This window comes from Numenius arquata, chromosome 4 (genome assembly GCF_964106895.1).
Source record: "Numenius arquata chromosome 4, bNumArq3.hap1.1, whole genome shotgun sequence".
Taxonomy (NCBI): domain Eukaryota; kingdom Metazoa; phylum Chordata; class Aves; order Charadriiformes; family Scolopacidae; genus Numenius; species Numenius arquata.
In genome coordinates this window covers 61,721,768-61,734,215 of record NC_133579.1, presented here as the reverse complement: position 1 = coordinate 61,734,215, position 12,448 = coordinate 61,721,768, and positions in this window count along the sequence as shown.

Sequence of the window (12,448 nt, the reverse complement as noted above, 5' to 3'; positions counted from 1 at the left end):
CAGGTAATTCTGGTGGAAAGATAGATACAATTAAGTGACAAGGAAGCATTACTACTGCAGTGAGAATAACTTCCAAATACGTGAGATAAAGAGACATTTTCACATCTCAGAGAGGCATTTCAGCTCATGCTGTCAAATATTCTGTTGTTTCACCACACATATTCTGCATAGGAAGAATATTGGAGCAGCAGGACCTAGGGATAGAAAGGAGTTGTTAGACCATAGGGACATAGCACAGTTCAGGTCAGAGGGGACAGAACCCAACCTCCTGCTCAAAGCAGAGTCAGCCTCACTTACTTCATTCTCTTGCAACAGCATACAAATAAACTAATTCAGCTAAAATAACATATATGTATGTATACTAATTATAGTTATTAAAAAGTTATACAGGTTAATCCTGGCTTCTTAAGGAAATAAGGCTAATGGGATCATACTGTCTGTGTTTATTCTCAGGTGTTGGCCCATTTCATCCATATTTAGCAGAAGGCATAAAGGTGTGAAGGCTTAAGGTGATCCAAACAGAGAAAAGGTGGTGTCATGAACAGCCCAGCTGTACAAAAAGCTTCAAACAAAAATTGTACCTTAGTAGAGCCAGCATAAACCAAATATCAAACATGAAGGCACTGAAAACCGGGCCTTATATATACTATTCACACTCTTTTCTTGCTTCCTTTTTAAATACCCAATCTTTTCCTTAGATACAGATGGAAAACAGAAGGGAGGACACAGAAAGGGTAGGCACTCAACATTTTCAATTTAACTAGAAGCCCAAAGCACTGAAAATCCCATGAGAAAGGGATTTTCTGGTATTTGCAGTTTAGGCAGAAAATTTGAGTTGGTCTCAATGAGGCCATCTATTTAAGGACTTTCTTGGGCCTCCAGACTTTCTTACCTTCTGTATATCAGCTTCCAAATGAGTCCAGTGCTTAGTGGATGCTCAAGAGGACAAAGAAGGCTGCTTAACCAAAAGATCCACTTCATCATCCAGCTCTTCTCCCAGTGAAAACAAAACAACACTCGGAAACACTTCCACTGGAGAGAGACCAAGTCCTGGAAAGCAGTGTTCAAATAACTACATGGCCAAGTGTTTAACCATTTTTTTGTAGGTATTTTTTCTGTGTTGCTGTACTGCTTTGAATGACTCCAACACAACAGCAGGGTCACAATCTGCCCGCTGTGTTCACCTGTTCAGCTTTTTTCCTCAGAATTTTAAAACCTATTAGATGCCAATACTGCATACAAACCCTATAAAAATTTCTTCAGAAAGGTGTTTAGGTAAGTTTAAAATTATATTTGGCAGACTGTTAGACCAGAATGCTTGTTGAGGTCATCTGATATTTAAAAACTAAATGAAAATAGGCAGCTGCTTTATTATTTTAACTGTATATCTTAAAACTGATTGCTAAGCATCTACATACCCCAAGAGATGTACAAGGTGTACATCTTTATTAGTAATGTGTCAGCAACCTTGTAGAGAAATACAAGAGGAGAACAAATCAGAATCACTGTTAGCACAGTAAGAGCCTTTGAAGATTCTCCTAACTTCAAGCAACAGAGGCAAGAAAAATATTAATTAATAATCAATAATATAATCACATAAAGTAACCTGTTACATTGAGGTACATTGCAGGTCTGTTATTACTTGACGATTCTATATGTGTATGAAATGCAGTGATGATGTTTTTGGACAAAATATTCTCCTATGTAAGAATTTAATGCTAGATGTGTATTGTTACGCACCTAAGAAATTTATTGAGAAGGAACAGTTCCTAATTATAGGATACCTGCAGAGCCAGAACATTTATCAGTTTTACTTAAAGTATTTTTGCCACTGTGTTTTGCATAGAGAAAGAAAGAAAAGAGAAAATAATTTCCTTTCTCTTGCCTTCCTACTGTCATTGCATGAATGGTAGCTATTATATTCTTATTTCTGATCTGCACATTAAAAAAAAAAAATCATCAAATATCCATGTACGCTCAAGTAGCCAATTTGAAAATATAATTCATTTGTCTGATTTAATTCTCTAAAATTGCCAACTGACCTTAGTCCTCATTCTGGGCTAACAGCAGCATTTTTTTTTAATAAACCTGTTTTTAATAAAGTAGGAATTAAGGGGAAGGAGCAGAGGGGAATTGAGAAAATTAACAGCTTAGCTGATCCACTAAATTTTGAAACAAAGAAAAGAAGTACAGTCCAAGGTATAATAACATTTAGTTACATGCAAGCCAGAGCAGTATTTTGCACCTGAACCGTAAAACAACGTACTGAAAACTAACTTCAGTGCCAAGTTACATGCCACATAACCATTCTGCATTTAATGAAATTGCATGGGATGTAAGTCAGTCCAGAAATCTGACCTTGGTTTTAATTTGAAACTGACAAAAATTTAACTGCAAAGAAGAACATCTGCTATTTAATACTGTGGTGTACTGTGCATTTATTTAATTATCATAATTATTATAATCATCACCTGGATTCTGTTTCATCCCAGTCTCTTTTTTTTTCTCTGAAATCATTTCATTTGTTGTTTCCAAACCTAAATGTGACAATGATTTCATATTCAACAACAAGAGGCAATTCAACATTCTTTGTCTAGAAAGTCTCCTTAGAAAAGAAAGACAGACCATAAAATTACCAAACAGCATCTAGATACCAGCAACCTCAAGAGGTTACACTGTGCTCCATGTGAAATCCTAAGTGCAACAGAGTTGACAGAGGCAATCAAATATTCAGGTGGCTTCAGAATAAAAGCTTTATCTGAACATTGCCTTTAATGTTCATTTTTCACGTTAGGGAAATGGGAAGAGGAGTTACTTACTGCTTGCTCCCAAAGTGAAAATTTGTCCACTGCAAGGACTGCAATTTTGCAAAACTCATACTCTGTTATTTTAGCATGCAACAGAGCAGCAGTCATACAGACTCAATACGTGAGAATACCTACTGTGACACGTGAAAGTAATCTACCACATTTTCCCTGTGGAAATAATTCAAATAATTCCAACAGCAACAGAAGAGGGTGATAAGACAAGCATATGTGTAATATGTCTTATTGTCCGGGAATTTCTTGTTCACTGGTAGTCTAGCAGACATGCTCACAAAGCCCTCCACACTTCCACACCATCTGCTGTGATAATATCTACTCTGATGATTTGCTTTTAAAGCTAATGAAGACACTCCAGGCTGCAACACCATCTATTAAATACTTCTACAGTGCTTAGCTTGCATGCTCAGTGCACACCACCTTGAGCTTGGTACTGATAGAACAAACACATGCAGCATCTTCAGAAAGGCACCTTTAACGATGAGCTCATCACAAAGCACTTACATTGTACCCAAAAGAGCGCTTCTCCTTCTATCTCTTGTAGTGATCCCTCTGTGTCAACACACTGTGAGTCTGGGACATGTAAGGTTCCAGAAGAGTGAAAAAGAGAAGGACAACAACGAATATAACAGTGCTGTGCCCTCTTCACCTCTCATCAGCATGACCTGGACCCAGAAAAGGCTCTCCTCTGTAATGTACCCAAAGATATCTGAGTTACTGGAGAGTATCAACTTTGAGCTCATACCTGTCACATACCACTTACACAGCCTACTGATGAGACCAAATGTGGAAGACTAATAGTTCTTTGGAGGCCCATTTTAAACACTGTCGTCTTAGTGAGGGATTGGTGAATGTAACTCCTTTGCATGACAGATTCCATGAGTAAAGCTTAGCTATGCCAATACGGGCAAAGTCTTCCTTGCTCTCTTCCTCAAAGCAGCATGACTGGTAACACCCATGCCTCTGCCAGATCCTTGTCTCTTTTGAACACCTCCCCTTCCTCTTTTAAACAACTCTCCCTCTTCATCACCAGTCTAGCCCCTCTCTCTTTTGACAAAACTGCAGGCAATAGAGGAGTCACCAGCTGGGAAGGTAGACCTCTCTGAAGTCAACTGGGAGCCCAGCCTGCCAGCTCCTAGCTTCCAGCTAAAAGACCTAGACATTACAGACATCAATTCAATATTACTAACTAGAAAATGGACTAGTTGGGAGTGCTGCTCTGAAAGCTGTAACACAATAGAGTTTACCCAGCTAGTGAGAACTATGGCACTTGACATCAGTTCTGCCACCAAACCCAACAGGAGTAACTGTGCTTCCTTGCTTTTGAGAAAAGAACTGTCTTTCCTGCTCTAGGAAGAGAGGGTAGGAGCAGCCATACAAACACACTGTGTTTACTTCTAGATTGTGTCTTTATTTTGCTTCTTATAGTAAGCAGAATAATCTCATCATTATAGAACCATCTTTCCTCTCCTGTCTCCCTTCTCCGTCTGGTGGCCCAGTCTGACCCCTCAAGCTGTTTCTGGGACAATGGCCAATCTAACAGCACCAGCCCTGAGAAGAGTCCTAAGAAGTAGCTTGCCTAACAGTACCCCCTTTTCACTCAATTTCAGCTTTTTTAGATGTAACAAAATGGCAAGTAAGGAGGGCTGCTGTCACTGGAAAATAAGACAAGTGTATCCGGCTCCTCAGTGGCAGTGGTTTTTGCCACAAGGCAGCTGCTCCACCATTCAGTAGACTGAAGTTCCTGTAGCAAACCCAGATGCCACTTGGAACTAAATGCTAGATTCAAAGCTCAGGCTTGCCACCCACTCACCACCAGAATGCACTACACACTAGTTTTATTGCAGAGTAGCTAGCCTGCTACTAGTCTCCCAAAATCTGCCAACTACCATAACAGGTATTTACTCGGAAACAGCTTCTGTTTCCTCAGGAAAGCTCTCAGCTATCTCCTGCCCAGTTTGGGATGTCTGTTCCTAGACACAATCTGAAAACATGTCCAGAGTGCCACAGCAGGATTGGTGACAGGCTGGTCTTTCACAGGGTGTTCTCTACATGGTTGTAACTGAGGATGATTCACTTTGTCCTCAGATCTGGCCTTTCTCCTTTCCTCCCACTCAACCTTGCAGAAGTAGAAACCAATACTCATGAAGAATTTACCTCCTGCAAAATGTGCCTTGTTACCAATTACTGCGAGCACATTTGAGAGTTTCATTTCACAAGCCATTACACAAACTAACCCTATAGACTTTGAACAGCCCTAGTGACAAGCCACTACTCCCCTCTGCATGCATGATGTATTAAATGAGACCAGTGCCTGCTAGAACCACAGGAAAGAAACTCACCAACCACTGAATATCCATCGGGGGCCATACAGTAGCCCACAGATGTGGGCAATGCCTCCCAGAGTGTAAGTCCATAGCGATTTTGACCAATTAAGACTGAATTAGAGCATATATGGTGGCAACTGCGCAAAGCTTGCGTGACTGTTTTATTCTGCCTCCACAGTAAGGGTGCTTGGTAAAAGGAACAATTAAATAGTAATGAGATAGCTTTGGGAAATAGGCAATATGAATTGCTGTCAGTTGCCCAAACACTTCCTCCTTCTTTACTAAAGATTAGCACTTCTTATTGCCTGCATGCAAACTGCAATCTGAAATTTAGTCATTTTGACAGGGAAAATAATGCTGAAAGAAACATGAGGAGATAAGAATCTCATAATTTCAATATTGTGTATAATATTGGAATACTTCTGTTCATGTTCCTCAGATTGTTTTATTTCATCTGAGTCACCTATGTGGCAAGTACTTCAAGCGACCTTGACTACCAATAAATATCCATGTAGAAAGTGACAACTGCTCAAAAGAGGAGAAATAAAGTACAAACAAAAGTGGACAAAATATTAATCCCACTGCGTGAAACTATGTATATCAAAAAAACTTTCCAATGAGCAGACATCGATCAGTAGCCTTGACACTGACTTGCATCAGTTGACAAGCAGTTAATCAAATGGCTTACATACACATAGAATCTCAGAATCCTAGACTGGTTGAGGTTGGAAGGGAACTCTGGAGGTCATCTAGTCCAACCCACCTGCCCAAGCAGAGCCACCTAGAGCTGGTTCCACAGGACCATGTCCAGATGGCTTCTAAGTACCTCCAAGCATGGAGACTGTACAGCCTCCCTGGGCAACCTGTGCCAGTGCTTAGTCACCCTCACAGCAAATCAGTGGATCATAGGATCACTTGGAAAGCATTCTTAGAATGAGGCAGGCTGAGGGCACGCCTGTGTCATGAAATATATATGTATATGTGCATGCACATGTATGTGTGCACATGCATGTTCGTGTGCATGTGTACACGCAGCCCTGTTTGTGGAGTTTCTGGCTGGAGCCCAGGGACAGAGACTGGGGAAACAGTGAGTGCTTGCAGGTACTTTCTTCTGAAATGTTTGTTTTTCTTTCTCACTGGTTTCAAACATGCTCAGCATATCAGTGAAACAAGAGGTAAACATAGAGCTGTCTCAGATTACATCTGTTCCCCAGGCCATCTCCAAAGCAAACATTGGTCTCCCAATGAAAAATACAACTATTACCCATTATTGGACATATCCAGTCACTGCCTGACCACTGAGTTGCACAGTTAATGAATCTGCTCATTTCTAATAAAAATAAACCAGACAAAGGAAGTGGTCAGCTAAAGCTGAACTTGAAGAGAAGAAGAAAAGTGATTTAATAAAAAATACTCAAGGTTGACATTTCCTTTTTATTTGAAACATGCCTTTCTCGGGAATGACATGATCACATAGATACTATTAGTAAAGCCACACACTGGCGCCAGATTTTAAGATCTTTACCCATATGACTTAATTTGGGAAGCAGTAAAAACCAGAAGGCAAATTCCTCTGGCTCTGTTATTTCACAGTTCAAGCTTCAAATTAAAGTATTTCAAAACAGAGCATAAAAGTACATCAGTCAAAATGAACCAAGCTACTCCTTATAGCACTAACAGAAACAATATTTTTAAGATTGTATCTGTATTCCCCAGTCCCCTCCCTGTCTATTCAAGTTATTTAGGAATCAAGTCAGTTTATATAAAACAGTGATCAAGAAAAGCTCCAGCAGAAATAATCTGCAAACCACAGTTTTGTAAAGAGAAATTTTACAGGATACATCTTAAACTTTTTTCAGAGAATAAGTCAGCTCACACACAGAAGATTTCCTCCAAGCTGAAACATTTGTTCTTAAAACTGGATCAAATTTTCCACCGAAAATAAATTCAGGTATTTTAAATTTCAAATAATGTAGTTAAGAGACACTTAAAATCTACACAAACTTATTTCCAAGTGAAAGTGTGAATCAAGATCTTTGCTTCTGAATTTCTTGCTAGAATTCCCTAAAACTCTCAGTGACATTGATCTTTCTTTTCTTGTGAATTTTGGTTATGTAAACCTATCATTTAGCAAGAACACCTCCAACAAGAAAAAAAAAATAATGTCCTGAAAGAGACTTCTCTGTCTTGCAAGAGGCATTGAGAAACTACAGAGGCATTATGCTTTCATTGCATTTTTCTGCAAAGGAAAACCCCACATACTTTCAGTTTAAATATTATTTTTGATTGACTTAAGGAAAACAGTATGGGACCAGTACAAAAGAAAAACAGATTCTAATTTCACTGTTCTTTCTGAAGTTTTTGATTTGTGTTCTTCAACAATGACCTTAATGTCATGCAAATGAATTTACCAAACGCAGTCAAAACCATGAACTGAGTTTCCATGTCACAGAAACCGGCACGTCCTGTGCTAACAGAGGGTCTGGCTTCATATTGTGAAAACCCACTAAGAACTTTGAAAAGAAACCAATGCAGTGGTTTTTCTCCAAGTTCTGGAATAAATTCAGGATTAAAAAATTTCACAATTTAAGTCTTTAATAGAAAAAAAAAAGTTTAGCTGAAGGAAAACGTCTTAGACATAAGGCAGTGATTATTGGCTATGTTATCAGTTATCAAGGTGACAATCCTTTCTTCTCAGCTGACCTAACTGCTAGCTTGGCAAGCAGACAATACTGAACCCACTACCAGAATGCTGGCAATCAGAAGTAGTTTTCACTGCTTAAAGAGAGCTGCTCTTACCGCTGAAAAAATGTTTCACGTCAGCTCATTACAATACTGGTAATACAGAAAAAGGATGTGATTTGGAGATGTCTGACCTTTACGAATGTCTTTTCTTCTGTCACTCATTGGTCTGGTCAGCCCTAAAAAATTAAATCAAGCCAGAGTTACCAGCATGGCCTTGAGTGTCCATTAATTTCTCAATGTGTGAATGAACAAACATTCCCCTTATAATTTCCCTATTTGGGCAATATGAAATCCTAGGGCCTTTTTTTTCCATGTCATTACATCTGATCAAGGTGTGACTGGACTAAAAGTCTTTTCCAGAGGAAATTAAGATACTAATTTTTTCTTCTTCATTTCTCTCTTCTGATGTGCTTATCCAGAGAAGCACAGATTTTTATTCCCAAAACAGTCTGGGAATTTATGGATACTCCAGTCCTTGCTTCACTTCTGCCTCAGCTCTGACTGCCAGAGGTAGAACTTAATTCAATTTAGAGAAGCTTGGGGGAAGGGAAGTACCCCTTTCTCTATGGGTGTAATTCCGGTTATACCTTGTAAAGACAAGACAAAAGCACTGTACTCACAGAGCCAGACTGAAACACAGGACTAGTTCTGTCTCCAGCAGGCATGTGATTCTACTTTTGAAAGTAAGCTTCTCGCAGTCTAGCAAGCAACCTGCTGCAAGCATTAGAGAAAAATTACTTTACAGAAATGTATATTTTTTTCAAAAAGGCACATGAAGGAGCAGGAATAAGCCCCGTAAGTAACTAAGGAATAATGAGTAAGACAGGAATAAGTCCTGTCAGGAGTAAGATAGGACATGACAAGCAGAAGCAGGATTTTTACTCCTGACTCTGGCACTCACATGCTGCATGACATTAATGAAGTCACTTTGGGGGCGGGTTCATATCTATGTGCATGATGAACATTTGGGATTTCAGGCCACAAGCAGAATCATCATTGCCCTGAGCAACAAGGGCAAATGTGACAAAGAAATACAGTTTAGGGCTCCTTACTTAGGCCAAGCCCCACCTTGCTGGAGCACACCATCCTGTTGCAGGAACAAAGGCTGCTTTCCCTGGGCATGGAGGAACAGAGATGCCCAGGGACAGATGCACCTCAGGCAATATGCTGAGAGCTCATATACCCTATAGAAGCTTCAGGACAAGCAGGTGAACTTGAGCATCAGAGAGCGACTGTCATATCTCACAAGCTCTGGTTTTAGGGAGCTGCTGGGTCTTTATACTGCACTAGTGTGCCAAAATTGAAACAAGATGGCCATAGGTCTCTATCCCTGCTTCTATCCTGCCCTTTCTGTACCTTCAAAATCCCTGATGTGTTATACTGTGCCTTGTTCTGTGGATCCTGGCATGTTTTCACGTATTCATAAAAGACAAGCCATAGATGACAAAGTAAGGTGATGCTATTGCTTACCTGTTACCATTTCATGCAGCAAATCTCTTCCTACGTCTGAGTCCTTCCACCAGAAGTACAAAAGTGGAATGGAAAGCAAAAGCTGTCGGTGTTTACAAAAATAAAACAGAATTATTTTGTTCCGGAGCAGATATTATGTGGCATAGAGTAATTTAGTGCATGCTCAGTACCTGGATATGATCACTCTATCACACCCAGCTGCCGGGTCATCAGGTTCTCTGCCCCACAAAAAGATCTGATCACGGTACCAACAGTTTCTCAGACAGAAGAAGTGGGGCCAATGCCTGGGAAACACATTTTATTTCTTCATCTCCCTTCAAACTATCATCTGTGTTACCACATTTGTGTAAAGGTAACATATGTTCTTCCTCTTCTCCCTCTCTTTGTAGACTTTCCATCAATTCCATTTCATCTTCTCGTAAGCACTAGCTTTAAAAATATGAGCCAGACATAGACTGTCCTGGCTTCTTTGATTTCAGTGGAAGCATCACAAGGAGGTTGAACCCAAGGTTGTGTTTATACAGAGTCAGCAGCAGCAAAGTATATCGTAGTTTCATATCATTCTAATCTAACTCCCTCTTTGTCTTGTTATCCACTTCAGCAAATTAACATATAAAACACATAAATGATTGGCAAAAATTAACTGTACATTTCTACTTTAACTGAACAATTTACATGGCATTACAGGGGGAAAGGATTAGTTTTTCAAGTTATAAACAAGCATTATTTTGCAATCTTTGGCCTGTAACTGAAAGATAATAGTTTTAATTTGCATTCAAATAAAGTAAATCTCTCAGTGTAAAAGACTTTTTATAGTTCCCATAAACCAAAAACAGATTAAAGTGTAGACAGTGTAAGGAGGACAGGAGGATAAATCAACCAGACAAACAAGATGATCAAAAAAAAAGGAATAATAATCCTTTCTAAATGTTCACTTAGTTAGCTTCACAAATCCTATGCACTAGACAAGAGATCTCTCCAGGTTTCTGTCATTAAAGTATTGGCTTTAGCTCAGAAAGCAGACCAAGCCTGCGAGCCCTGGAAATACTCTTTCTCTTGTTAATTCCAAATCCTTTTATTAGGAGATGCTGCCAGACTACCAGGAAGGGCTAAGTGCCATCAGCTCCTTAGTCCAAGTTTTTTTACAAATATGCCAGTGTTGTACCTTTACTGTGGCATATGCAACATGAAACAGATTTTCTCCTTTTGAAAGTACAATATGCCCACAATTTCTTCTGAAGTCAGTGAGGATTATCAGTGTCCTGAAGCTCTGAAGAGACCTGCTAGTTTTTCCCCCAGGGGGAACACTGAAACAACATATGCATCGCTCTCAGAATTATTTTTGCTTTTCAGTTTGTTACAGTTTAATGTAATGCATGTGAACAGCTCTGAGAACACAGATCAAGAATGGGATACTCATCTACAGTTAAGTAAACAAAGCATACAAGAAAAATAAGCACAGTCTCATAACATGCTATGTATGAGTGAGACTCCTAAGCTTTGCCCAGTTTCTCTTCACTGCCCAATGTCACCACTCCACTGAAAGGTTGAGCTGTTTTTCCCTGAGAGCCTGGGATTTAAGGAATTCGCACGGGAGATATGCTTCTGCACCTCCTTTGGGAGCAGTGGGTTACCGAGCCTTTGCATCTGGATAAGTGTGTTAATTACAAGGCTGATTTACAAAAGGTTCATTTTACCTGCTGGCTATGCTGTATGAGAGGTACCCCAGCTCAGACCTTTGAAAGAAACCCTTTTAGGCCCTCAGGAAAGGGTGCCAGTTGGTGGATCCTGTAGAGGTGGTACCGACAACTCAGCTCCGAGAAGTGACGGAAGTTAAAACCGATCCTTCACAGAGAATTTTGTCCTGGTTACCTACAGTTCTCCCTCCCTTTGCTTTTCTTCTGCCCTTTGGAGGAAGCCCTCTTTTCCTAAGAACTATACAGAGACAATAGGAATTTGGACTCCACTCGGAGCAGCCACTGTCCAAAAGTTTAACACTGGACCTAGCACTAATTGGGCTTTAGCATTCGGTTAGGTGCAAATAATTGATGTCTTTCAGGTTTCTAAATAAGGGAAGTGAAAGTCTTAAAGTGACAAATAATTTGAGAATGCTACTTAGCATTAAATTATGTTACGGTTCCACAAGCCTTGAAACTAGGGACCAGCTCCATGAAGCCCCATTCTATTTATCAGCATAAATGTATATACCTAATTAGGAAATAATTTACAATAATGCAGTTATTGATTAAGCTTCATGTCTGTATGTTCAAAGGTATACGCTTTCTTGTAAGGACTGTAATTTCACTACACTGCAAGGAGAAGTGTGGAATTGATCTGCCCTGATGGAGCTAGGAATTTGGGAGGAATAGCACTTGTACGGCTGAGGTCTTCTACCAACATAAATATGCTCCAGTACAACGGTTTCTGAGAGCAACCATGTAAGGATATGGCTCGGTGTACTTTGTTTGGCTTCCTATCTTAGCTGAACAGTCTTGTTTTTTTTAATACATACACACAGTGAAAGAGAAGCCTAATAAAAAAGTTTTGAGAGATCCAAAACACTTTTTACCCCAAAGGCATATACTCCTGTCTCTCATTGTAATCAAGGACTGAATTTGGCCTCAAACAGCAGTGTCATCACCTGTGACAACAAAGACGGAGGAAAGGCTGTTCCTTCTGTACTCCATATATAACACAATGAACAAAAAAGTAGCAGTTGGATTTTTGTAACAGAAGATCATGTTTAGACTGCATTAGAAACCTTTCTGAAGCAAAAATTAGAAGCCTGATGTGTAGTTCTTAAAAACTGATTCCATAAGAAACTGTATGTCTTTTAATTAAAAAGGAGAAGCTTGGTGGTTTTGTGGTATTTTGATCAATTGTAAGTCAATAAGAGGCAGAAGCTTCACGAAGGCTTAAAAGTCAAAAATAGTGTTCTGTCTATCACTACTTGACTAATCACTTTCTTTAGAAAAAAGTGTTTAAGAAAAGCTACAGCAATATTTAGCATGGTATCATTTGGACTTATACAGTTATGAAAATAGTGTATTTTTGTTCCAGGGATATGTCTCTCTCTCTCTCTCT